Source organism: Sturnus vulgaris, chromosome W, assembly GCF_052056855.1.
Source record: "Sturnus vulgaris isolate bStuVul1 chromosome W, bStuVul1.hap1, whole genome shotgun sequence".
Lineage (NCBI taxonomy): Eukaryota > Metazoa > Chordata > Aves > Passeriformes > Sturnidae > Sturnus > Sturnus vulgaris.
The window spans coordinates 44,549,277-44,574,656 of NC_142282.1; the positions used below are offsets into that span (position 1 = coordinate 44,549,277).

General features: G+C 44.6%; 1 long non-coding RNA gene across 1 annotated transcript; it reads left to right on the plus strand.

Moving 5' to 3' along the window:
• The first annotated feature begins 637 nt into the window (after nt 1-637).
• Nucleotides 638-8,535, plus strand: LOC148220223 (uncharacterized). Its single transcript, XR_015798986.1, has 3 exons — nt 638-1,000; nt 6,452-6,554; nt 8,193-8,535. It is a non-coding gene; the product is annotated as an uncharacterized LOC148220223 (long non-coding RNA).
• Nucleotides 8,536-25,380: the final 16,845 nt, after the last annotated feature.

Here is a 25,380-nt window from a genome sequence, read left to right on the forward strand (position 1 = left end):
ATCACAAAAATGAACAATATTAAACAGCAAAACCTCTCGGCGTTCTGAAGAGATGACAGATTTAGAAGAGTTCTTTTCGTGGGCTGCCCGGCTCACTCAGTCTGTTCTCAGTCCCTCCTGTGCTGGGGAATGCTGTGGCCCAGGCCAGGCCTGGTGGGCCACAGGTGTGAGCTCCCGGTGCTCTTCTGGGTTTTTAGTCTAGAGCAGGTTTTAACAGTTCTAGGAAAACAGAAAAAGGGGAAAAAAACAATTTAGGGGGCTTTTCTGCCTCAGCTAGCCAGAAAACTAACTAAGAGCAAAGGAGAGCTCTCTCTCTGTCCACCGCAGACAGCACAGTCTGTGTGCAGGAATGCGGGGGAGCTAGTGCAGTTTCTGATAACAAATTCTGCACTTTTTCTTTCCCCCCTTCACTCTTGGAACTAGTTTTAAAGTTGCAGAATTTAATATTCAACACTAACAGAACAGACGATTTGGGGATATAGGCATTATACAAACACTCTAAGACATATATTTAAGAAGAAAATCAAAACAGGTTTGTTTTTTTTTTCCAGGAATGGCAAAGTGCTGCTGCCAGGGGCTATCCCTGGTGCAGCACGTGCCAATGCGCCAATGCACCAGCGCGGTCACCGCCATCTCAAGGCGGCCCGTAGGGAGCCTTGCCTGCCTGGCCACCCCTAGTGAACTGCACTGTGGGCAAAAAGGACAGGGGCGGCTTTCCCTTCCCAACACCCTGCATGAAGAGAAGCGTTTAATAGCGCCAGCACCACGGCAGACACTGCTGCCCTTTTCACAATAGCGGCAGAGCCGCCTAGCTGGCAGCGGAAGCATGATGAGTGATTCCCCAACACAGAACCTAAACGAGATCAACTTCCCAGTGCTGCGGGATCCTGCAGGAATCTTTGAATTAGTGGAATTTGGTACCTACGGGGAGCAGCTTTTCTTCTAGACAGAGAAGAGGAAGAAGTGAAGACATGACAGAAAACAACATGACAACACCAAGGTTAGTGGAAAATAAAGAGGGGGAGGAGGTGCTTCAAGCGTCGGAGCTGAGATTCCTCTGCAAGCTGTGGTGAGGACTATGGTGAAACAAACTGTCCCCTCCTAATGCATGAAGTCCATGGAGGATGCAGAGATTCACTCGCAGCCCGTGGGAAAAGTGCTCACACCAGAGTGGGTGGATACCAAGGAAAGTTGTGACCCAGTGGGAGACCTGAATAGAGAGAGAGGGCCCCTGCTTCCAGAGATAGAGAACCCTTACTTCCAAACTAGAGCAGCCTATCCTTAAAAGACTGCACCCCGTGGATGAATGACCCATGCCACAACATTTTTGGGACAACTGTTTGCCCATGGGAGGGACCCCATGGCATAGCAGAAAAATTACTCCTCTCCCTGAGCGAACAGAAAAAGATCTCGAATGACAAACTGACTAAAATCCCCATGCCCTGTCTTCCTGTGCTGTCAGTGAGAAGGAGGGAGGGGCTAGGGGGAAAAAGGGTGTTTTAAAGTTGGGGTTTTTTTTACATTTTGTTATTCTCCTCTGACTCCGTTAATAATAAATTTACTTTATACCTTTTAGTTTGAACCAGTTTTGCCCTTAAAGTGTTTTTTTCTTGCAATCCTTATTTCAACTCATGAGCCCTTTGATAATCTTTTTCCCTCTCCTCTGCCCAATTGTAGCAGGATAGGGTAAGTGAACGACTTTTGTGGGTGCCTAGCGTTTGGGCAGTGTCAAACCACAACAGACATTTTAATGACGGCTATGCTTTTTCCTGGCAGTTGTGCTACCTGCACGAGTGTGCAGGATTTAATTTTCTGTGGCTAAATCTTTACCAGTAAACAGACCCAGGTACAGGGTCACACACATTGACGGATAATACATTCCATGACAGGATTCTGGACCATGCCAACTAACATTTTATAAGATAATGCCTGGGATTGGTACAGACCTGGAACTGCTCCTGGTGTCAATGTGGCCATCTTTTGGAGGGTGAGGAGAGCTCAACCATATGAGTGTGACCTGTGCTATGCTACATGCCTGCAGGACCAAGAAATACCTTTGTGCACAACTGAATACATGTGCAATGTAGCACTTGAGAAACAAAAGGAAAAAATGCTTTCAAAACAAGTTGGTGTTTGTTGAGAGGAAAAATGTCACATAAATTACTCTGAAGGAAGAAAAAGGAGATAAACAACTGACAGTTTCAAAAGGATTTTACTAAGATATGAGATGTACAAATCTCGGGGCCTCAGAGACCTTGACCCGAGTGTGATGGGTCCACCCTTGTTCAGCTGTCTTGACGGCTGTTTCTGTGGTCAGTAACACTTGGAAAGGTCCACGCCACTTTACCACCAGTGATACTTCTTTCAACTCCTTAACTAGGACCCAATCTCCTGGTTGGATGTTATGAACATCAAAGTCCAAAGGCAGGGTCTGTGCCAGCTGAGCTTCCTGTCAAAGAGATTTCACAAGAGACAGTATCCGAGCCACATATTGTTTTAAATACACATCACTTATCTCTACCCCTGCACTAGGCGGAGAATTACAAGGGTAAGGAATTGCAAACATCAATTCAAAGGGAGATAATTGAATATCTCCTGTAGGTCTGGCCGTTATTCTTGCCAAAGCCAGGGGCAGGAGCCGTACCCATGGAATCTTAGTTTCTATCACCAGCTTCAAACAGTGTTTCTTGATTTCTCCATTCATCCTCTCAACCTGACCCAAACTCTGGGGGTGCTGCCCGAAACCCCAAGTAAAACACAAACTAACAGAGTGTCAGTTTATGCGGTGCTTTATTCAGGGCCCGGGGACCTGCGGACTCGCGTCCCAAGTCAGGATCCCGCTGGTTCCCTTTTTAGAGGGTTTTTTATACCCTTTTTACAAATGGTTTATGTGCAGAAGTACACATTCTTCTGTAGATACATTCACCTTGAAGATAGCATTTTGGCGTCATAAATCCTACATGGTTGCTTATCTTAGGACTATAGTGTTCTCCTCCTCAATCTCTCTCTGGCGCCACTGCCTCAGGACTATAGTGTTCTCCCCCTCAATCTCTCTCTTATGCCACTGCCCACCACCAGTACTTTATTTATGTTTAGACTTTAACCTTATCACTAACAGTTCTGCATGCTCTCAGCACAGCACACTCTTAAGTTAGTTTCCCAGGGCCTACTCTGGGGACTGCAGTCTTCAAGCCTTAGCATTACTACTACTATTATGGTTTATACACTTTATATTCTAATATTCAGGATTTCTAGTCCATACGGTAACAGGGGTGCCAGGGGATATGGAGATTCCATTGTATCCCTAAAGCAGTCATAACCCCTTGAAGAATTTTTCCTGTAAAATGAGTTCTCCTATCTGAGTCTATTGCTTTCACAATCCCATATATTGGAATTATTTGTTCCAAAAATACTTTAATAACTGATCCTGAAGTTGCTGAAACGGCTGGAAATGCTTCTGGCCACCCTGTTAACTGACATACTATTACCAGAAGATATTTAAATCTTGCTACTAGGGGCATTTCAGTAAAATCCACTTGGCATCTCTGGAAGGGACGTGCAGCCCAAGGCCTCCCTGTCCTGTCACGTTTCTTTGTACCTTTGTTATTGGTTTTAGCACAAATCAAACAACCCTCAATAGCTCGCTTTGCCAGAGTAAAAAGACCCACAGCTGCATACATTTTGAGGAAGGCTTCTGCCAGTCCCAGTGTGCTCCAATGGCTCCCTTCATGGAGTTGTTTTAATATTGATACAGCCAGAGCTTTTGGTATCCACTGCCTGCCATCCCTTGAAAAGCAATAATCTTCTCTTTCCTCTACCCCACTCTTTTTACTTATCTCAAGTTCTTCTGGTGGAAAAGACAATTTCCCTGGCAGTGGTGGGATTACTGGGAGCAAGGGGAGGATCTTAGAGATTTCTGGCAACAATGCAGCTTTCTGAGCTTCTTCATCAGCCAGTTGGTTTCCTATTGCCTCCTCCAAGCACCCTGCTTGGTGCCCCTTTGTGGAGGGAGCAGAAAACACAGAAGAAAGTTTCCCTGCATCCTCAGAACAAGCTCCTTGGAAAAGCATAGTTTAGAGATAAGAAATGGCTTGTGAAATGACGAATACAAAAGGAATTTAGCTTCCTCCCTTGGAAGACCCTCTTATCTATTTTCAATATTAGTGGTTCATTCTCTTTTAGTATCCATAGGCCAGCTTTGAACGCAAAATCCCTCAGGGATTGGTCAGAAAGTAGAATTCCCTTGGTAATTGGTGCAAATTGTAAAACCCTCAAAAGATATAAAAACCCCTGTAAAACAATAGCCCTTGGTATATGCTAGATAGGATGCCTTCATAGAATAAACTATGGATTTGTGCCTTTCTGCATATGCTGGTCTCTTTTCCCCGCTGGTCTGAGAGCTCACAGCGAGCCACAATTCTATCTGGGCAAGGCTCGGGAATTTGCTCTGTCACTGAGGGCTGCAAAAGCAGTCTCAGGGATCCCAAAGGGACCCCGAAACCCCCCACCAGTGACATCCCTTAATGTGGATTATTGCCACACTATTTGGTAAATTCACCACCTCCAATAGGGGAGAAATTAATTTCTCATGAGATAACGTCTTTTCCGTGCAGGTTAATAAACCTCTTTCTTCCCAGTTTCCCAAATGCATGTATCACCCCATATGCATATTTAGAATCAGTAAAACATTCACTGTCTTGTCCCCGCACGACTCACAGGCTCTCACAAGCACATACAGCTCTGCTGTCTGAACTGACCAGGCAGGCGGCAACCTCCCCCCTTCTTTTAATTGCTTCTAAAGCTTTGCTCTCCTTCTGGTGCCCATACCACAACATTAGGACTGTCTTGGGTTAAAAAGTTATATAAAGGTGTGGCCACAACAGAAAAATTCTTGATCCATGCTCCGCAGTTCCCCACTAACCCTAAAAACTGCTGTAACTCCTTTTTAGTCTGGGGTAATGGTACCTGTAAAATCCCTTGTATTCTTTCTGGATCAATACACTGTAACCCTTCAGACAGAATGTGTCCCAAATATTTGACCTTCTTTTCTACTAACTGCGCCTTCTTTTTGGACACTCTAAGTGCTTTTTTAGCAAGAAAATTAAGCAGCCTTACAGTAGCCTCTTCAACCACGTTTTCCTGTTCCCCTGATAAGAGTAAATCATCCACATACTGCAACAACTTAACTCCTGAGGGTGGAATAAACTCTCTCAATATTTTCTGCAAAGCTTGCCAAAACAAAACTGGTGACTCTGTATATCCCTGACGGAGAACTGTCCATGTCAATTGTTTTATCATTTTTCCCTCCTTCCTCCTGTTCCCTCTCAAAGGTGTCAGGAAAATTAATCCACAAACACCAGAGGTTTGTGTCCAAAAAGGAGACAGAGGAGTCCTTTTTGCTTTATTCGAATAAAGGGAGAGGCCATGGGACATTCCCCTGGGATCTCTCAAATTTTTGGAGGACGCAGCCTCCTTTTTATCCTATTTTCCCGGCCGCATTTCCCTCTCTCTTTCCCCATTGGCTTAGGTACTTGAGAGGCACAGACTTCCCGGAACGCCTGATACCTGAAATTCCCCTCTAATGTATAACCCTCCCTTTTAATTTTTAATTCTTATAGAATTCATAGTTTTCCCCCCGTTGCTTCTTTCATCTTTCGATATCCAATTTCATTTATCAGCAGCCCTACAGTTTGTTTGTAAAGGCAAATATCTCTTTCCATTCATCAATCAGTGGAATCCATCCCATTGTTTCTTTTATTTCTCAGTGCTAGCCTTATCTATAGGCTGATCCACAACTCATTTGTAAAGAAATTTAACATTCCTCTCAGGGAGACAAGTGGAAGAAAATAAATAAAACTTCTGCTTAGTTAGATTGCCAAGGTAGGTTAGCTTCAGAAAGCCTTTTATAGTGACTATGCAGGTTTTAAAGTCAGTATATACACTTCTTTCTACTCTCACTGAGTTCAGTTTTTGGGGTGTGAGGGGAGGTGCCCTGGAGAAGTAGGTGACCGTTTTATCCCACTCTATGGGTCTGTTAATCGGCTGCAAACTGCACTCCTTTGCCAACCATTCCCAGGTTTTCTGCAATATGCCTACTACTTATAGGCTGCCTCAGCCTTGACGATTCTTCAACTTGACGATTGAAGATGATAGGTTTATATGTTCTGATTCATTTGTATTTGAATATAGCACTCTAGTTCTCGATTTATTCATTGCTACTGAAAAGCTGGGAAAGAAAAGGAAATGGGGGCTCAGTAGGGCAAAGGACTATAATGATTTTGTGCATTTGGACTGTCAGTACCCTGCGGTGTTTTATTAAATAAGTAGTCCTAGTGTTATCAGACACGAGAGAGAAATATATTAGATGTCTGACACTTTTTGCCAAATAGGCATGCACACAGCTCTCAGCAAAATGGCAAGGCTTTAATTAGGTGCTGCAATTCTCTTCCAGGTGGTTCTGAGAGCGTGGGAATGTGTCAGAGCAGCAGCATCTGTCAGCCGCAGGGCCAGCGTCCCGTCAATCCGCTATTGCGTCCTGTCAGCACGGTATGGAGGTAGGCGACCGCCAGCCCCGGCCACTTCTCTCTCTGGGTTTGGGGGATGAGTCAAGATGGGATGGGAGGATGTCGGCGTGTCTAGGGCAAAATGAGAGGCTGATCCACAACTCATTTGTAAAGACAAATTCAACATTCCTCTCAAAGGCAAAACACCGTTTACTATCTTCTGTAATTGGACACCCCCAGAAAGCATCCCTTAAATAAATGTAATGGTTTGAAAGCAAAACCAGTGAGAGACTCCAAGTCAGTAATAGAATTTAATAGGAAAGAAAAAAAGAGAGAAAAAATTAAAATACATGCAACAATACAAAAGAAAAACCACCGAGAGAGTCAGAATACAGCCTGACACCCTGTCAGTCAGGGTGTTGGTAGCAGTCCGTATAAATGCTGACTGCAGTCCTCCTGGATGACAGATGTGGTTCAGTTGAAGCAGTGGTCCTGTAGAAGGGTGTGTTTTCCTCCGAAGGTCCAGCGATGATGTGGTAAAGGTCCGACTTTCCTCTGGGATCCAGTGGAAAGGGCTGCCTTCACCTTCCAAACCCCAGTTTTTTATCTAGGTATGAAAGGCTTGGCTCCTGCCCCTGGCTGGAGCATCTCCCAATGGGATGATGTAATCTTATCAGTAATAAGATAGGACTTAATGGCCCATTAACAGAATATATCTTCTGGAGGAAGGATGGGTTGTGAATAGATAACGATGATCATCCCCCTGATCTTATCAGATGGCACATCAGCAGAGGATATCTCCCACAGAGATAAGGATCACCACCCCTCCCACATTTTAACAGATGGTGATAGAATACACATTTTTGCATTGTACCCCAGGACAGTCAAGTACCGAATAGCACCAGTGTGAGGAGGGAACCCAGCTCAAGATGGTATAAGGATCTTGGATCGTGGAGTGCCTGGGTTTGATAGTTGCACCTACTATTCTCAGGTCCTTCACTATAACTGGCAGGATAGGAGTATTATAGGGAGACATACACGGTTCTAAAAGACCCATCCTTAGCTTAGCAACCCCTTCATTCCTTCCCTTGAAAGAGGGCATTGCTTTTTAGATACCAGTTGTCCAGGTCGCCTCAGAGTAATGTGGAGAGGCTCCATATGCAATTTTTCATATTCCCCTGGGACTGCCCACACCTCTGGGTTCACTCCAGCATTTAAAAGTGTTAGCCTGCCCAGTAATCCCCACGACACCAACTCACATTCCCAACTCCAGCCATCAAATCCCCTCCCAGCAAACCACAATCACAACTAGGAATAATCAGAAACTCATGCTTTTCAAACCCATCTCACACATTCAGCAAACTCTCGTGGCCATCCCCGTGTTACTTTTATTTTCTGGCAAAACTCACAAAAGCCTTGAAAAAGAATCCTAATCTTTTAACGTACAATCTGCATTTCCCGGATATTCCTTCATCCTTGTTCTCCCTCTCTTTGTCACACACCATATTCCAGAGCCGGTCCCTGTCCTGTTGAATTATGGTTTTAAAGAGTTAAAATTTTTGCTAAGGGTAGAAGTAGTTTCCATGACCAAGATGTAAGTTAGGTATGTAAACGGTAGGTTAATAATTACTAAATTCTTAGGCTAGAGCTAATTGGTATAATTATGTGCTATTATGAACTTATGTATAGAAGAACGCAAAGTAAGTAAACCGTTAATCATGAAGCACGGGGCCTTGGATCGTACCAGAGGGTCACCAAGACCTGATGAAGACTCTCCTGACTTCATCCTTCAAGACCACTGACCCATTTCGAGACCACCAACACAATTCAAGAGAAGAACTGTGCATGCGTGAAGGACTAATAGGCTCATTTTAATATGGGATGGGAGGTGCTAGGGTTATGCATATGTATTGTATGTAAGATCTTGGGGAATAAATAGATGGCAAAGAATCTTGTTCGAGGCAGTCACGCCTTTCGGAGGTGACTCCCGTGCCGCCTGCCAGTGAATAAACATACCACTTTCTAACTTTAATTAGAGGGTCTTTGTCGGTGATTATACCGTTTGTTTTTTGGTTTTTTTTAACTATTCATTTGGCAAGCCAGGCAGGAGAAGGCTCTGCTTGGCTGTGAGACCAGCCCGGGTAGTGGACCCCCAGGATATTCCTGGAAGAGAGGGCTCCGCTGCCCGAACTGTTCATCCAGCAGCAGACAAGGACTCCTGACTACCAAAACTCTGGACAAAAGGGTATGTTTAAAAAAAAATTTGAAACAATTTAAGTTGTGACCTGTAAGGTGTACGCGTGGTCAGGAAAGGCCGTTGGTAAGTCGTGGGAGACATCCCACGCACAACTTGTGCCTCTGTGTGCTTGCAAGACTTGTTTGGTATCTGATCAGTTGTACTTGGTTGCCAGCAGGGAATCTTGTTAAACTTGTTATACTGAACTGAAAGGGTTCGGTCTGTAGTTGCTGGCAGAAGATTTTGCCATTTGTTGTGCCATAGAGGGCTCTGTTTGCTAGCATTGTGGGGCTAGCATTTGTAAAGGCAAAATCCTGGTGTATGGCTGTTGAACTGTGTGAATGTGTCCTGACTCTGGGAGTGGTTGAGAGAGAGCTCGTTGAGACGTTCTATTAGCACGAAGTGAGTGGGAGTTTGGACCCGTGGTTCTGTTCTCGGGCGACTGAAACAGCTGGGGAAAAATGAAGCGAGTGGGGTGCATGAAACCCTTAAAAGCTCCCTCCCCATAGTGACTGTGCATGTGTGTTTTGGTTCTGTATTTTTAAGGTCACACTGCCCTTTTCACTGATAAGTCCAATATAGGTTGATTGAGAAAATTCATTAGCCTCTGAGAACTGAAGCGTGACTCTTTTTGAAGTAGACTGAGTACAGATAAAGGACAGGAGCAGTTTGTTTAAGGAGGAGTGATGAGAACTAACCAGACTAAAGAGATCCCTAAAACTAGTCCTCTGGGGTGCATTTTGGCACATTGGAAGGAGCTAGTGGGGTATGGTGGTTCAGAGAACCAAAAGACCCTTGTAAAGTTTTGTACACAGTGGTGGCCACTTTACAAGCTTGAGGGGGGAGCCAGGTGGCCCCCAGCTGGATCTTTACATTATGAGACTTTTTTTACAGCTTATGTTATTTTTGAGATGGGGACAGAAGTGGGAGGAGGTGACTTATGCAGACATGTTTTTCTCTCTCCGGAATCACCCTGAGTGGCAGAGAGATTGCGGACTCAAAGCTCCCTCTGACCCCTTAGTATTGGCCTTAGAAAAAGACAACAAGGCTAAGTTAAAACAATGTTGTAGTACATGCTCCATAAACCAACATTGCACGCACCCTGATAAGGTGTATCCAGGTGACCCTCTGAAGCAAGAACGGGGAGATTTGTTTGAATCACCCCCTAGAAGGCAAAGGGGAGTGAGGGGGGAAGCAAATTTGGGACGGTTATTAAACCCAACTCCCACTTTATCTACTACTTCTGAAGAGAAGCCCACTCCAGTGACTCCAGCTCCAGCTCCCATTGCACCTCCTGAGATTTCTATCCAGACTCCAGCCTACGTTCCATCCCCCACACCAGTCAAAGCAATTTCTATCACAACCCCAGTTCCAGTTTTAACCAAAGCAATTTCTATTTCAACTCCAGCTCCAGTTTTAAGCTCAGCTGAATCAACTCTGATCTCTATTTCCAGTTCAGCTTCATCTTCTATCCTATCCCTACTCCGACTACTCCACTTACTCCTAAACCTCTCCCACTGCTCAGCAGTGACAGTGAGGAGAAGCCCTCTCTAAACGGTCTAACAGCATCCCGGAATCGGAAACAAACCAAAGAAATTATACAAGCACCTTTGAGAGAGGCAGTGAGTCCTGAAGGGAAAAAAATGTTAGTTAAAATTCCTTTTTCTACAATGGATTTAGAGGCCTGGGAAAAGATTGCTAAACATTATCGGAGTGACCCAATAAGTGTTGCAAGAAAATTAAAATTTATGGTTAAACAGCATCGACCTGACTGGTCAGATCTCCAGCTGCTGCTAGATGCCTTAACAGAAACAGAGAAACAATTAGTTTTGAAGGTAGCTGGGAGTTTAGCAGAAGATGCTTGCAAAATAACACAATGCAGAACTAGTGATGTTTTTCCTCTCCAGGACCCACAATGGGATCCTAATGATGATGATGATATAGGAAAATTAGAGGATTATCAAGATTTTATAGTAAAGGGGTTGGAAAGAGCAATTCCTAGAAGAATAAACTGGTCTGCCCTGTATACAATTAAGCAAGGTTCCTCTGAAACACCTTCTGAATTTTTGGAACATTTATGAGATGCGATACGCCACTATACAACTTTAGATCCTGAGTCTGAGGAAGGAACACAACAACTAGTGGGTTTATTTCTGGGACAATCTACAGGGGACATCAGATGCAAAATTCAGAAAATATGGGGTCCAACAGCACGGGATTTAAAGACTTTGCTAGATGAGGCATGGAGAGTTTCTAGTAATCGGGAAGAAGGGTATAAGGAAGGAATGAAACAATTAGCAACAACAGTGAGGGAAGAAAGAGAAAGATATAGAGAAGGGCTACCAAGGCAAGAACTACCCCGGTTAGGGAGAGATCAATGTGCATACTGTAAGAAAATTGGACACTGGAAAAGCCATTGTCCGGAACAAAGAAAAGGTGATAATCAAAGAAAAGGAGATCAAAGAGGGGAGGCTATGGTGACTTATGTCAAAGAAGACTGAGACAGACTGGAGAGTCATACCCTAGGAGACCCTCTGGTTATAATGAAACTAGGGAACAAAGAACAAGAAATGAAGTTTTTAATAGACACAGGGGCAACATATTCGGTGTTAAATAAAGCTTTGATACCAATAACAGATGATTATGTAATAGTATAGGGGGCAACTGGCCAATCTGAAAGGGCTTATTTTTGTAGACCATTGAAATATAAACTTGGGAGACAATGGGAAATTCACAGATTTTTATATATGCCCAATGCTCCATTAGCACTTTTGGGTAGGGATCTATTGGAACTATTAGAAGTAAAAATAATATTCAAAAATGGGGAAATTAGTTTGGAGGTAAAAGATCAGCAATATGTAGAACTGTTAAGCTTGATGCTAATAACCAAAGATATTGAAGCTGAAAACGAAGAAGAAATTATTAAGAAAATAACAGATCAGGTGTTCCCTGGGGTGTGGGCCTCTGATATACCAGGGAGAGCAAAGAATGCTCTACCAGTACAAATCCGGCTTAAAGAAGGAAAACGACCACTTAGAATTAGACAATATCTCTTAAAGAAGGAAGATAGAGAAGGGATTAGTCCAGTACTTGAGAACTTTTTGCAAATAGGACTATTCAAAGAATGTCAATCTGATTTTAATACTCCTATTTTGCCAGTAAAAAAGCCCGATGGATCATACAGGTAAGTACAAGATTTAAGAGTGTTTAATAAGATAACTGAAGATTTATACGCAGTGGTTGCCAACCCCTACACCTTGTTAACTCATTTAACATCCAAACTAACCTGGTTTACTGTTTTAGATTTGAAGGATGCTTTCTTTTGCCTTCCTCTCCATGAAACCAGCCAGAAAAATTTTTGCATTTGAATGGGAAAATCCCAAAACTGGACGTAAAACTCAGCTCACATGGTGTGTACTACCCCAGGGGTTCAAGAACTCCCCTATCATATTTGGAGAACAGCTGGCAAAAGATCTAGAATCCTGGGAAGCTCCATCAGGAGAAGGACAGCTGTTACAGTATGTGGACGACCTCCTGATAGCTACTAAAACTCAAGAAGCATGTATGGAGTGAACAGTAAGCCTCCTAAATTTTTTGGGTGTACAGGGGTATCGAGTATCCCAGAAGAAAGTCCAGTTGTCTATTTGGGCTTAGATTAGTGCTGGACAAAGAACCTTGGGATGGGATCGCAAGGAAACAATATGCCAGACCCCAAAACCCCGAACAGTAAAAGAACTGAGAACCTTCTTGGGCATGACAGGGTGGTGCAGACTGTGGATTTACAATTATGGGCTGTTAGTCAAACCCCTATATGCCTTGATTACTGAAGGAAGCAGAGATCTCCAATGGATGAAAGAAGCAACACGAGCCTTTGACCAACTAAAGAAGGCCCTCATGTCAGCTCCAGCCCTGAGACTTCCAGATGTGAGTAAACCATTGTTTCTATTTTCTCATTAAAAGCAGGGGATTGCTCTGGGAATACTAGCACAAGACCTGGGCCCGTACCGGAGGGCAGTAGCCTTCCTCTCCAAACAGCTGGACACGGCAGCCAAGGGCTGGCCAGGGTGCCTCAGAGCTGTTGCAGCAGTAGCAGTGAACATCCAAGAGGCACGCAAATTCACCCTAGGCTAGAAGTTGACCGTGCTAGTGTCCCACATAGTGTCTGCAGTCCTGGAGGTGAAAGGGGGACATTGGCTTTCCCCACAAAGATTCCTAAGGTACCGGGCCATACTGGTAGAACAACATGATGTTTAAATTGTGGTAACTAACATTTTGAACCCAGCTTCTTTCCTCAGCGGGAGTATGGGAGAACCAGTGATCCATGACTGCCTGGAGACCATTGAAGCCACCTACTCCAGTCACCAGGATCTGAAGTACACCCCTCACGAGGATGCTGAGATCTGGTTCACTATTTGGAGCAGCTATATCATCAGTGGAAAAAGACATCCTGGGTATGCAGTTACCACAAGCAGGGAGGTAATAGAGTCTGGACCATTGCCAACTGTGTTGGTTTGAAAGTAAAACCAGTGCGAGACTCCAAGTCAGTAATACAATTTAATAGGAGAAAAGAGAAAAAAAATAAAATACATGCAATAATATAAAAGAAACAACCACCAACACAGTCAGAAATACAACCTGACACCCTGTCAGTCAGGGTGTTGGTAGCAGTCCCTATAAATGGTGGCTGCAGTCCTCCTGGATGACAGATGTGGTTCTGTTGAAGCAGTGGTCCTGTAGAAGGGTGTGTTTTCCTCCGAAGATCCAGCGATGATGTGGAAAAAGGTCCGACTTTCCTCTGGGATCCAGTAGAAAGGTCTGCCCTCGGGTCCCAAACCCCAGTTTTTTATCTAGGTAGGAAAGGCTTGGCTCCTGCCCCTGGTTGGGGCATCTCCCAATGGGGTGATGTAATCTTATCAGTCACACAATAGGACTTAATGGCCCATTAACAGAATATATCTTCTGGAGGAAGGATGGGTTGTGAATAGATAACGATGATCATCCCCCTGATCTTATCAGATGGCACATCAGCAGAGGATATCTCCCACAGAGATAAGGATCACCACCCCTCCCACATTTTAACAGATGGTGATAGAATACACATTTTTGCATTGTACCCCAGGACATAATCCACCCCTTATTCTATTACCATCTACATCACACCCAAACCAATACCCTCTTACAGATATATAATACAAAATAAAACCTTACATACAGTTCTCACTAAAAATTAGGTCTCCTTGCGGTACACAACGGGTTTTCCCATCTTTCTGCATTACCCACCAAGTGCAACCAGGTCCTTGAGCAAAAACAATCCCACGGATTGGTTTGCCTTTGCCTGTGGTGGGATTAATCCAAACAGTCTTTCCTAAAATACCTTTCATGTGTACCACTGGGACCTTGTCCCCATCCACTGTGTGCAGGGGTTCAGAGTGGGCAGGACCGGCTCGATTGATGGACCCTCGGGTGTTAACCATCCAGGTGGCTTTGGCCAAGTTCATTTCCCAATTTCTGAAGGTTCCACCACCAAGTGCTTTCAAAGTAGTCTTAAGGAGTCCATTACACCGTTCAACTTTCCCGGCAGCTGGCGCATGGTAAGGAATATGATATATCCATTCAATACCATGTTCTTTGGCCCACGTGTTGATAAGGCCGTTCTTGAAATGGGTTCCGTTGTCTGATTCAATTCTCTCAGAGGTACCATGCCTCCAAAGGACTTGTTTTTCTAGGCCCAAGATGGTGTTCCGGGCAGTGGCATGAGGCACAGGGTAGGTCTCTAACCATCCTGTAGTTGCTTCCACCATGGTCAGTACGTAGCGTTTGCCCTGGCGGGTTTGGGGAAGGGTGATGTAGTCAATTTGCCAGGCTTCCCCATACGTGTACTTCGACCATCGTCCACCGTACCACAGAGGCTTTACCCGCTTGGCCTGTTTGATTGCGGCACAGGTCTCGCAGTCGTGGATGACCTGTGAGATGCTGTCCATGGTAAGGTCCACCCCTCGGTCACGGGCCCATCGGTACGTCGCATCTCTCCCCTGATGACCAGAGGCATCATGGGCCCAACGAGCTAGGAATGATTCTCCCTTGTGCTGCCAGTCTAGATCCACCTGTGATACTTTCACTTTGGCAGCTCGGTCCACCTGCTCATTGTTGTGATGTTCTTCATTAGCCCGGCTTTTGGGTACATGTGCATCCACGTGTCGAACCTTTATGGTCAATTTCTCTATTCGGGCAGCAATGTCCTGCCAAATCTCAGCTGCCCATATGGGTTTCCCTCTACGCTGCCAGTTGGCCTTTTTCCAGCAATCCAGCCAACCCCACAGAGCATTAGCTACCATCCATGAGTCAGTGTAGAGATAGAGCCTTGGCCACTTCTCTCGTTCAGCAATAGCCAAAGCCAACTGGACGGCTTTTAGCTCTGCGACCTGACTCGATCCACCTTGTCCCTCGGTAGCTTGTGCAACTTGTCGTGTGGGGCTCCATACTGCAGCTTTCCATTTCCGGTTAGTGCCTACAATTCGGCAGGAACCATCAGTGAAGAGGGCATATCGTCTTTCAGCCTCTGGTAGCTCATTATATGGTGGGGCTTCCTCAGCACGTGCCACTTGTTCCTCTTCTTCTTCAGAAGACAATCCAAAAGTCTCACCTTCAGGCCAATTTGTAATTATTTCCAGAATCCCAGGGCGATTCGGATTCCCAATACGGGCACGCTGAGTGATGAGAGCAATCCACTTGCTCCATGTGGTGTCAGTGGCGTGATGTGTGGAAGGCACCTTTCCCTTGACCATCCAGCCCAGCACTGGTAGTCGGGGTGCCAGGAGGAGTTGTGTTTCTGTGCCAATCACCTCTGAGGCAGCTTGAACTCCTTCATAGGCGGCCAAGATCTCCTTCTCTGTGTGAGTGTAGTTGGCTTCAGATCCTTTGTGGCAGTCTGCATAGACACGGACACTGTTGCTTTTTGTTTGGTTCTTCTCCTCTTTGTGACATTCTGTGCAGTCGTGGACAAAGTTGATTTGTGTCTTTTTTCCTCTTCCTCAAGAATACGCATCAATACGCCATGTAGTGTTCTGTTTCTAAGCATGTTGTAGGCTGTAAAGGCTGTGCAGAGGAGACAAAGCAGAACTAACAACAATATTATGCTGTCCTTAGCATCCAGCGGGAACTCAACATTTCCAAAAACTACTGTATCAGGCCGAAAGATTGGAAAAAATCATCCTTTACCCCTCCCCCCAAGGGCTGGGTGTGATTGTTAAAACCCCAGATGTAGCAACCTAGACTAGGACAAGCAAACAAAGTCGAGTATATATTCCGGATTATGTTCATTGCTTCAGAGGTTATCATGCAGTAGACATAATAGGCCAGTAAAGCAATTTTTATACCATATCCTGGTCTACACAGGAGCATTACAGCTGGCAGATAGTTCCCCATGTGTGGAAAAATATAGAGAGCAAGATATAAAACCCATGTAAGCATGTTGAGAATCATGGTGAAAACAAAATTGTAATACTGACTTTCCTCAGTACCCTTCGTGCCCCACGTTGGGCGCCAATTAATGTGTTGGTTTGAAAGTAAAACCAGTGCGAGACTCCAAGTCAGTAATACAATTTAATAGGAGAAAAGAGAAAAAAAAATAAAATACATGCAATAATATAAAAGAAACAACCACCAACACAGTCAGAAATACAACCTGACACCCTGTCAGTCAGGGTGTTGGTAGCAGTCCGTATAAATGGTGGCTGCAGTCCTCCTGGATGATGGATGTGGTTCTGTTGAAGCAGTGCTCCTGTAGAAGGTGCAGTTTTCCTCCGAAGATCCAGGGATGATGTGGAAAAAGGTCCGACTTTCCTCTGGGATCCAGTAGAAAGGTCTGCCCTCGGGTCCCAAACCCCAGTTTTTTATCTAGGTAGGAAAGGCTTGGCTCCTGCCCCTGGTTGGGGCATCTCCCAATGGGGTGATGTAATCTTATCAGTCACACAATAGGACTTAATGGCCCATTAACAGAATATATCTTCTGGAGGAAGGATGGGTTGTGAATAGATAACGATGATCATCCCCCTGATCTTATCAGATGGCACATCAGCAGAGGATATCTCCCACAGAGATAAGGATCACCACCCCTCCCACATTTTAACAGATGGTGATAGAATACACATTTTTGCATTGTACCCCAGGACACCAACAAACACCTCTGCACAAAAAGCTGAAATAATCACCTTAACCCAGGCCTTAGAGCTGGCAAAAGACAAAGAAATCAACATTTATACAGACTCAAGGTATGCATTTGGAGTGGTTCATGTATATGGAACTATTTGGAAAAAAAAAAGGGCTGCTGAACTCACAAGGAAAAAATATTAAACACGCACAAGAAATACTAAAACTATTAGATGCAGTTCAGTTACCTGAAAGCTAGCTATTATGCACATCAAGGCACACCAAAAAGTGAGCTATGAATTGGAAGAAGGAAATGAGGTGGCGGACAGAAAGGCAAAAGAAGCAACTAAAGGTGAGGTAATTATTAAAACAATTAAGGCAGTTTTAATTCCAGATGGGCAAATTTCTATGGAAGGTAAGCCAAGATACAATAAAAGGGACAAGAAGCTCATTAAGGAAGAAAGAGGGAGTTATAACCAGGAGGGGTGGGCTATTAGAGACAGAGGAAAAGGCAGGCTTGTGATCCCCTCTTACATGTTATGGTTATTAATGAAAAAGGAACATGAGAAAACACATTGGGGAATTGACGCTCTGTACAATTATTTGAAAGATCAAATCATGGCCAGAAACTTGCAAGGTGCAGTAATTCAGGTGACTCGCCAATGTAGCCTTTGCCTCCAAACTAATCCCAAAAATATTCCTAAACCAAAGCTTGGACAAATTAGAAAAGGCTATAGACCTGGGCAGCAATAGCAAATTGATTCTTCAGAACTACCCAGGAGAGGGGGGTAGCGATACCTATTGGTATTTACAGATACCTTTTCAGGGTGGCCAGAAGCTTTCCCTACCAGAACTGCCAGAGCATGAGAGGTAACCAAAGCACTGTTATTAGTAAAAGAATTTACTAACTTTGAAGAAGGAGTGGGGAATGAATCATGGTTTTAAAGAGTTCAAATTTTGGTAAGGGTAGAAGTAATTTCCATGACCAAGATGCAAGTTAAGTAGGTAAATGGTAGGTTAATAATTACTAGATGCTTAGGCTAGAGCTAATTGGTATAATTATGTGCTATTATAAACTTATGTATAGAAGAACGTAAAATAAGTAAACCGTTAATCACGAAGCACATGGCCTTAGATCGTGCCAGAGGGTCACCGAGACCTGATGAAGACTCTCCTGACATCATCCTTTGTGGAGGGAGCAGAAAACACTGAAGAAAGTTTCCCTGCATCCTCAGAACAAGCTCCTTGGAAAATCATAGCTTAGAGATAAGAAATGGTTTGTGAAATGACGAATACAAAAGGAATTTAGCTCCCCCCCCCCTTGGAAGACCCTCTTATCTATTTTCAATATTAGTGGTTCATTCTCTTTTAGTATCCATAGGCCAGCTTTGAATGTAAAATCCCTCAGGGATTGGTCAGAAAGTAGAATTCCCTTGGTAATTGGTGCAAATTGTAAAACCCTCAAAAGATATAAAAACCCCTGTAAAACAATAGCCCTTGGTATATGCTAGATAGGATGCCTTCATAGAATAAACTATGGATTTGTGCCTTTCTGCATATGCTGGTCTCTTTTCCCCGCTGGTCTGAGAGCTCACAGCGAGCCACAATTCTATCTGGGCAAGGCTCGGGAATTTGCTCTGTCACTGAGGGCTGCAGAAGCAGTCTCAGGGATCCCAAAGGGACCCAGAAACCCCACCAGTGACAAGTGGCGCCCCGAACGAAAGTGGACTCTGCCCACTCTCTGCGAACGGCATCAAGAATTTGATTGCATCCATCTTGGAGCGTCACAAAAAAATCGACAGTTAAGTCTCTGTTTTAAAAGACTTTCCTGCACCGAATTGACTTCAACAACCCTCCGAAACCTACCCTCGGGGCTGAAGTTGAGCCAGCACCTGACAAGCAGCTTTAACGACCCGCCAAAGATAAGCTTTGTAAGTATAAGCAGCTTTTCTTCCCCTAGGGTCTTGTTTTGGGTTTGGGGTTTTTTTTTGGTTTTTTTTTGTTTTGTTTTGTTTTCTCTTTTTCTGCTCGTTAGGCTTGGGGTTCGCTATGGGACATCTCCTTTCTAAAGTTATCCTCTCCCCCAGCGAAAGAGATCTTTATAATATAATTAAACAAACTTTATCCTCTGACAATTTTTCTTTCTCAAAATGCTCTTGTTCTAAAACTGTCCTGAAAAGATTTATCAAATGGCTTTCCACTCACTTTCCAAACTTTAATAACCAAACTATCCTTTTGGATTCTTCCTGGGACACTGTTGGCACAAAGATCTATGAATGCCAAGCAAATGCTGATTTTTCTGCAAGTTACAAACACAAATCTCAACACCTCCCCACACAACTTTGCGTTTCCCCAACACGGTTCGTCCCCTAATGCTACCCCAGGATGCCTCCTTCAGCCCCCAGCCCCGAGGTCTCCCCTGTCACGGTTCCTGTCCCCGAAAATATTTTACCACCGTCCCTTCATGCTTCCTCGGTCCCCGAAGGTCCCTCTGCTCCTTCTCCTGTCCCAGTTCCGTCCATGAATTTGGCCGTGCACCCAACAAACATCCCCGCTCTCCCCAAAATCCCTCTTCCCCCTGAAAGCACGGTCCAACTGCACTCCCATCCCCCAAAGCCCCTCCTGTGCCTTCCTAACCTTGACTGCGTGGCAGCCCCACACGCACCCATCCCCCAGCACGTATCCGATTTCAACTGCAGCTCTTGTGCAGCCCCCCCACCGCAGCAAAGGTGCGCGCTTGGCACACCTGCACCTGCGAAACCTTGTGACCAAGCCATGCAATGCACCCACACACATATCCTTTTAGAAGTTCAGACCTTTCCCCCTCGCGTTGTAAAAAGCGTCGTGCCCGCAGAAGACGCCACTCTTCCTCTGAATACAGCGACAGTGACTCCACTGCCTCTGATTCAGAAGAACCAGATATTTGGGCCACAGCAAAATTGCAAGCAACCCAAAATGGAAATTGGCAATTAGCCCAAAGAATCTCTGCCTTTCCTGTGATTTATAAACGAGGCCGCAGAGGGGGATCCTCAAACAGAGCAGAATGGCAATCAAGTGACACGAAACATGTAATAGAATTGGCAAAAATTGCAAAAGAACACGGCAGATCAGCACACATTTTCAGAAATTTTTTAGAAGCCTTTTTTGCTGCTTTTGTCATGGTTCCCCATGATCTCAAAAATCTAGCTATTTGCCTTCTGTCACCGGCCGAATTTATGTTATGGGAAAGGCATTGGAAAAAACAATTAACAATTAACAAGTATTCAAAAGATCCCAATCGACAGAATTTCACTGTTGAACAACTTGCTGGTGAAAACCAATTTTCTAAACCCTCAGAACAAGCCACCTCTATTCCTGAAGCAACACTGCAGGACATTGCTAAAGCAGAAAAAACCTCATTCCTTCTTACCCCTGACGACTCTATTCCTAGCTTGCATTTTTCCAATATCAAGCAGGGAATAGACCAGACCTTTATAAAATTTGTAGACAGGCTCAAGGATGCTCTTGAAAAACAAATTAAGAGCACAGAAGCACAAAAGGAACTTTTGAGAAAACTTGCTTTAAGCAATGCAAATGAACAATGCAAAACCATTTTAAGAGCTTTACCTGTAGACACTGACCCCACCATCGAGCAGATGGTGAAAAGCTGCACAGACCACATGTCCACTGAAAACACAGTGGCCAAAGCAGTTGCCAAGTGCATTGGCCGATGGAGTCTCTGGAGCCTTTGCAGCAATGGCCTCCAAAGACAATGCTCGTTGTTTCTACTTTGGGGAACTTGGACATTTTATCAGAGACTGCCCAAACAAACCACCCACCCAAAACCCCCACAACAACTAGCACAAACCCCAAAGGCAACAAAAACAACAGCAGTCAAAAAACTTCCAACGCAGCCCGGTTTCAGCTCCGGGCGCAGACAACAAACCAAAAGCTGCCTTCCACCCAGCCCCAATGATGACAAGCGAGGAACATCGAACCCCATTGTCCTCGAAAATTCCAAACCACATCAGGCAGACCCAACATTTGGCGAGATTTCGATGGGAACCAGGCGTCAACTGGTGACTGTTTTGTCTTTAAATATTACAGATGAAAAATTTCATCGTATGCCTACAGGAAAGTATGGACCACAAGATGGTCCTTGGGACATTTTAATCCTCGGTGACAGTTTCCATGGTCCACCACAAATTTGTGTTTTACCTGAAATACAAAATGAAGCACCTGGAAAAGAAATCTTTGTCCAATTGTGTTGCACAGACATTCCTTTTTTTCTTCCACAGAAAACACCTATAGCACAAGCCTTCCTGCTTCCAAAAAATCACCTGGAACGGATCCCTCTCAACCCTTCAATAATGTGGACACAAATTATGGGTCCAAACAAACCCATCCTCGAGTGCAGCTTTTTCTGCTACAGGGAAAAAATTCAGAAACCAGGAATGATAGACACCAGCGCTGACGGCACCATCGTTGCCCGCTTGGAATGGTCGCCACACTGGGAACTTCACCCTGTAGCAGGCATGCTGGCTGGAATTGGGGGAGTTGCCATTTCCATGAGAAGCAGACACAATGTCGTCATCAAAGGGCCTGAAGGAAAACTGGCAACCATCTGACCATTCGTGGCAAGAGCCCCAATCACCCTATGGGGCAGAGATGCCTTGACCCAATGGGGGGCTTCTCTCCGAATTCAAAGTCGGGATTTTTGATGGGGGCCATTGAAGCACTCACTGTCACTCCGATTCCTCGTCTCACCTGGAAGAGTGATGAACCCCTATGGCAGGGACAGTGGCCCCTATCAAAGGTCAAACTGCGAGCATTGCAAGCCCTCGTTGAAGAACAGCTAGCAAAAGGCCACATCGTGGAGTCCCACAGCACGTGGAATTCAGCAGTTTTCATCCTGAAAAAGCCTGGAACAGACAGGTGGAGGCTTCTCCAAGACCTTCGCAAAATCAACGACATCACTGAAGACATGGGTCCTCTCCAGCCTGGACTGCCCTCCCCATAGATGCTGCCTCGTGACTGGACACTTGTTGTCATTGACATCAAAGATTGCTTTTTCAGCATCCCATTGCATCCCCAAGATGCACCATGGTTCGCCTTCTCCATCCCCTCTCTCAACAGAGAAGCTCCTCTCAAAAGATACCACCGGCTTTTCCTTCCCAAAGGACTCAAAATCTCCCCAACGATATGCCAATGGCACATGGCACACATCCTTTCTCCTGTTCGAGAACAATTCCTAGAAGCAATCATTCATCACTACATGGACGACATCCTACTTTGTGCATCAGAAAAGACCTACTTAGAAAAAGCTGTCAAAACAACCATTCAAACCATAGAAAAAAGCAGGATTTGAAATCCGTGAAGACAAAGTACAGTACACCAGCCCCTGGAAATACCTAGGACTTTTAATCCGAGAAAGGACCATTGTACCCCAGCAGCTCTCCATTCGAGACGACCCGAAGACCTTAAAAGACCTACACAGCCTGTGTGGATCCATCAACTGGATCCACCCCCTACTGGGACTCACTACAGTAGACCTTGCCCCTCTGTTCAACCTCCTCCATGGCAACGAGGACCTGGACTCCCCATGAACACTCACCCCAGAAGCCCGACAATCCATTGTCAAAGTTCAGGAAGCCCTGTCCTCATGTCAAGCACACAGATTTGAGCCAAATCTGCCGTTCCAATTTGTCATTTTAGGAAAGGCTCCTTGCTTCTATGGACTGATTTTTCAATGGGGCCCTCAACTCACAGACCCCTTGTTAATCCTTGAATGGGTTTTCACAAGCAATCAGCCCACAAAGACTATCTCCACATTTCAGGAAATCATGGCACATTTGATAAACAAGGCCAGAACTCGCCTCCGCTTTCTTTCAGGGTGTGAGTTCACATGTATTTACCTGTCCCTGACTATGGGAGATTTGGAAAATCTGCTCCAAACCAAAAAAGCCTTCAATTTGCTTTAGATAGCTACACAGGCCAAATTTCCATTCACATACCAAAACACAAACTGTTTAACTGAAATGCAACATTCAATCTGGTCCCAAAACTCATTCAAAGCAGAGCACCCCTCAAAGCTCTAACAGTTTTTACAGACGACTCAGGTTCCTCTCACAAATCTGTCTTGAGTTGGAAAAAGCCCAAAACTCATGAATGGGAATCTCATGTCCAAATTGTGGAGGGATCTCCAAAAATTGCAGAATTGGCAGCCCTTGTTAGAGCCTTTGAGAAATTCAAAGACAAACCCTTTAACCTCGTCACAGATTCAGCTTACGTAGCTGGTACTGCTATGAGAGCAGAACATGCCTTCCTCAAGGAAGTCTCAAATCCAAAATTGCACCAATTGATTTTTACATTAATAACCCTCATTTCCAACAGAAAATTACCCTACCATATGATGCATGTTAGGTCACACACTGACCTCCCGGGTTTTATTACGGAGGGAAACAGGAAAGCGGACTCACTGGCCATGACACTCGAGACTGCAAACATCCCCAACATTTTTGCTCAAGCAAAGCTGTCACATTCATTTTTCCACCAAAATGTACCTGCTCTCATGAGAATGTTTAAAATCCCAAAGTCCCAAGCAAAAGTCATTGTGGCAACATGCCCAAACTGTCAAAACTACCAAGTGCCCTCTATGGGCACGGGAGTCAATCCCAGAGGCCTGAACAGCTGCCAGCTGTGGCAGTCTGATGTCACCAATTTCCCACGTTTTGGAAAGTCTAAGTATGTGCATGTGTCCATTGACATGTTTTCTGGAGCAGTCTTTGCATTGGCTCATGCCGGAGAAACAGCCACTCACTTTATCAAGCATTTTCTCCTAGCATTTGCCACTCTGGGAGTTCCAAAAAAGATCAAAACTGATCATGGACCCGCCTACATCTCTCACAAATTTCAAGAGTTCCTCGGTGAATGGGGAATTGAACACATTCAAACCATTCCTGGAAATTCCACAGGACAGTCCATCCTAGAGAGAACTCATCAGAACATCAAAAGAGTCCTTCACCAGCAGAGAAGAGACACAGAAATTTTATCTCCAGTGGAAAGACTCTGCAAAGCTCTCTATGTCATCAATTTCCTAAATGGAACCGAGTCAGAACCTGACCCCCCAATATTCCGACACTTTGCAAACTCAGCTCAAGCAAAGCTCACTGAGAAACCACCAGTGCTGGTGAAAGACCCTGAAACACATCAGGTTTCCGGACCTTTCCAATTAATTACCTGGGGAAGGGAGTACGTTTGCGTCTCCCTGCCATCTGGACCAAGATGGTTCCCAGGAAAAAACATAAAACCATACCTAGGCACAGTGAAACCTACTCCAACAGACAACAACAAAAGCTCCCCAGAGTCAAATACAAGACCTCCTCAAAACCAAACCAGCGCTGCTTGGAGAAGAAGATGTCGCCGAACACCTGCACTTCAAAGAAAAGATCATCCTGTCACAAGACAGCAGATGAGACAAAAAACGAAGCAGCACTCTGCTGCTTCAGGCAAATCATAAGCTAGACATAGTCTGGCCACAAAGTGACCTTCAGTTAGATGTTACTACCTCTACTGAAACACCCTAGTATTAGTTCCAACCCCCCCCCCCAATTGTTTTACTGTAACCCCTAATCCTGTATTCACTTCCCAATGCCTAGAAGAAAAAAAAAAAAAACCAAAAGAGGGAGGAAGGGACAAAAGAAGGAGATGAAGGAGAAAACCCTAACCCTCTCTCCCCCCATCATAAAAATAACTGACTTTACTTATATTCCCTATCAGAAGGCCCATCCTTGTCCAAAGATGAAAATTATCTCCGTTGATGCTGTCCTCACTTCCTCACTGCTGCCTGGATCCTCTTCACTGTGCCACATGCCTTCCGCTGGATCAGTCCACAACCCAAACAAAATGTCTGGGAAACTTTAGCAAAGACATTAAAACAAGATAACATGTGCCTGTCTATGGGCAAGCTTGATAACCCACTTTCCACATGTTTAGTAGGAATTCCCTTTGTAGCAGATGAATGGTCCATCCAGAACTCAGAGCTTCTCCGCATCACTGGTAGGAGACCAAATCCAGTTCACACTTGGGACCATTGGACAAAAATACTGCCAAATGCTCCCAAGGAACACCAAGAATTAGATTTGCTGGGGTCCTCCAAAGCAACATACAGTGCCAAACAGAAAACAAAACAAGACTAAAAAATGGATATGGGATAAAAAACATCCCAAATAGACCAATAGAGGATAGAATACTCATCAATGAAGATAATTATGCAATTTAAAACCAATGAACATTAATTTGCTTACTAAAGACGTATAAATAAGTGAAAAATTTGAAAGCTGTGTGCACCTAGATGGAGCTATCTCCTTATGCACCCCAGTCTGGAATAAAGTAATGCTTTGTCGTGGTTTCGGTCAACCAGGCAGAAACACCAATTTCGTGCAGTGGTTTTAGTTAGCCAATTTGAGATTTCCCAGCAAATGCACCAATTATTGTCATGGATTTAGCACTGGT